Source organism: Ranitomeya variabilis, chromosome 3 (genome assembly GCF_051348905.1).
Source record: "Ranitomeya variabilis isolate aRanVar5 chromosome 3, aRanVar5.hap1, whole genome shotgun sequence".
NCBI classification, from domain to species: domain Eukaryota; kingdom Metazoa; phylum Chordata; class Amphibia; order Anura; family Dendrobatidae; genus Ranitomeya; species Ranitomeya variabilis.
This window is the reverse complement of record NC_135234.1, coordinates 571,045,101-571,048,020: the sequence shown is the minus strand read 5'-3', so window position 1 is coordinate 571,048,020 and position 2,920 is coordinate 571,045,101. Positions and strand designations below refer to the sequence as shown.

Below are 2,920 nucleotides of genomic sequence, written 5' to 3'. Positions count from 1 at the left end.
CACAAGTTTTGTATATGTTGTGTCGTTCAGTTTTTTTAAAATAGGTTTATTAAACGTTATGTTTCAGGTTTCCCTTAGCTATTTCTGAACTAATTTTTGGGTACCCAACTTTTCTCTATTGAGTGGTTTATAACTCCTCTTTTTGCTATATATTATTCCCTAAATGATTACACAAGTAATATTACTTTTAAAAACAACTTGTGTCAGATAGAAAAAAAGTCTGATTCCCAATTTAAGGTTGCATGTTTGTGCAAATATTAGTCGATGATTTCTTAAAACATGTCTTGTATGACGGCTCCAAAAATAGCCTTGAGTAACAGCATTAATAAGTCATGCACCATCATTCACAACATTCACAACTAGCAAAGTCAACAGCGGTGGATTTCATCAAACACAACAAAGCACAGATATAAATTTTGATATTGTATTAATTAAGAACCGCTCATGTCATGCTCATTACATGTCATGAAAAACTGTTGCCTTGACAACTATTTTTGTGGAGCTTGGTTACTCATTACACCACAGAAGGAGCTGACATCTGGTCATTCATTCTAAGAGGTTTTGTGACCATATTTTCTGAACTCTGCAACCCTTTCCTGTCAGAAAGCTTTGCATTCACATTATCTTACAGATGATTTCCACTCACAGCAGATCGAGGGTTTGTTGCATCTTACATAACATCATGCCTCGACCTCGTAGCTGCAAAAAATACAGCCAAAAAATCTAGTATGGTCAGTCACAGTCAAAGAGAATCCATCATGTGTCTATAAAGCTTGGCCAGAACTCAGTACATCTATAAATGGTTATTTCATGCATATGACGTTATTTTCTATTTTATGTTCATTGGCGCTGACTTTTAGAAGCTTAGCAGTTTAGTCCATTGTTCAACAATAATTCTGCAAGAATTCTAGTGAATTATACTTTTTTCGTTATTTAACCTCTTAGTGACCACCAATATGTCTTTTTACTGACCTGATATGTAAGAGAATAGCATCCCCCGATGGGTGAAAATGCAGCAGTTGACAGCTGTACACTAAAGCTGACACCTTGCTGCTTTAGCCACTGTTGGTGTTCACACTAACGATGGCAGTTTAGCCCGTTAGATTCTGCTGTCAATAGTGACTATGTCATTGGAATGGCTAACCGTGTGTGGGGGCTCCCTCTATAACCCCTTCTGCACCCTGAGATGATAATTGTGTAGTCCTGATGTTTGCCAAGGCAATTCACTGCAAAATAATGAGTGCCAGCTATAGCGGTCTGTTCAGATTCCCCCAAAGTCACTTCAAAACTGAATAGATGCCTAAAAAAAAGGTTTTTAAACTTTTTTGAAAAAAATGTAAAATTGTTGCTACTGGTGATGAGTAGTGTTGAGCATTCCGATATTGCAAATATCGGGTATCGGCCGATATTCGCTGTATCAGAATTCCGATACCGAGTTCTGATATTTTTGTGATATTGGAAATCGGAATCGGAAGTTCCTATAAGTTCCCAGGCGTGTGCGGTGCGTATGGTTCCCAGGGTCTGGAGGAGAGGAGACTCTCCTTCAGGCCCTGGGATCCATATTCATGTAAAAAATAAAGAATAAAAATAAAAAATATGGATATACTCACCCCTCGGACGGACCCTGGACCTCAGCGGTGCAACCGGCAGCCTCCGTTCCTAAGGCCGCTTTCACATTTGCGGTTGTGTCCGCAGCGTTTCTTCCGCAAATATCTGCATGCGTTGTGTATTCCTATGTTTAACATTATCGACGCATGCGTTTTTCTATGTTCGCGTTTTGCCGCGTTTGACGACGCATGCGTCGTCTAGCCGTCTGCGTCTTGGCGCGGAAATGCAACATGTAGTAATTTTTAGAGGCGTCATTTTGCCGCCTGGAAACGTATGCGGCTGATTGCGCAAGGTTTGCGCCCAAAAAACGCATTGTAGTCTATGTAAACGCATGCGTTTTTCAGTACATGCGTTTGCTTGCGTTTGCCGACGCATGCGTCTCAATTGAGAAAAACATGTCTAGACACTGATAAGCCACCCCCCACATACAAGGTGATAAAGGGAGGGTGTGGACAGTTTCAGGTCACTACTCATCAGACTGCCTTGCAGACGAGACGCCCCACAGCCCCTTGGATCAGCAAACAAGCCTCAGAACTATGTGAGTATATCCTATCCAATGCATTTATTTTCTATAATCTGTGTCTATGTGCCCTAATTTCTGTCATTCCTTTCTTTCTGCACACATCAGAATGTCTTCTTCTTCTGATGAGGAAACGCCTGGGCCTGCACAAGGGGAACATGTCAGCGAAGTGAGTATTCACCTCCTCAGATTGTATTCATTGTCACATCTACACATATGACAATGTATATTTTCCCTTTTTCAGACCACTTCTTCTACAGCGGAAGAGACTGGGCAGGAGACTGGGCAGGAGCAGCGTAGTCACGGCCGGGCAAGACGGCGGCATCGTGTAAGTATAGCTGGCTGAATGTGTATTGTATCCTCACTTTATAATTCTTGAATCTTCATTTCTTTCTACTTCTCTCTTTCTTTCCCTTTTGCTTCAGCACCAGTGTTTTTTTTTACTTCAATATTCATGCCATTCCTCTGATTCTGTTTTCTGTCTTCCGTATGTGAACGCCTCCTATATTGATGTACTTTTTGTTGTTAGGTTCCAGAGGAGGATGAGGACCTAATTGAGAATGAACACCTCATCTCCCTGGCTCACGAGCGAGTCGCATTGTGGGACACCCGGGATCCACTGCACGCCAACAATGTGACGATCCGGAGGCTTTGGAATGAGGTGGCCGCAGCGTTGTGGGATGGCTGGGCCAATGCCCCGGCTCGGGTCCGTTCTGCATTTGGTAAGTATCGCAATGCAGTGTGATGTAGTCAATACCTTGGCCATGCTCACACAACTGTGTATGATGTGAG

General features: G+C 42.3%; 1 long non-coding RNA gene across 2 annotated transcripts; it reads left to right on the top strand.

Annotated features, from left to right (window-relative positions):
* Positions 1 to 2,080: 2,080 nt before the first annotated feature.
* Positions 2,081 to 2,700, top strand: LOC143818401 (uncharacterized). 2 transcript variants are annotated; one of them, XR_013224516.1, is made up of 4 exons: positions 2,081 to 2,146; positions 2,237 to 2,297; positions 2,373 to 2,456; positions 2,658 to 2,700. It is a non-coding gene; the product is annotated as an uncharacterized LOC143818401 (long non-coding RNA). The 2 variants fall into 2 exon arrangements; XR_013224515.1 differs by lacking the exon at positions 2,658 to 2,700 and having other exon boundaries at positions 2,373 to 2,622.
* The last annotated feature ends 220 nt before the right edge of the window (positions 2,701 to 2,920 follow it).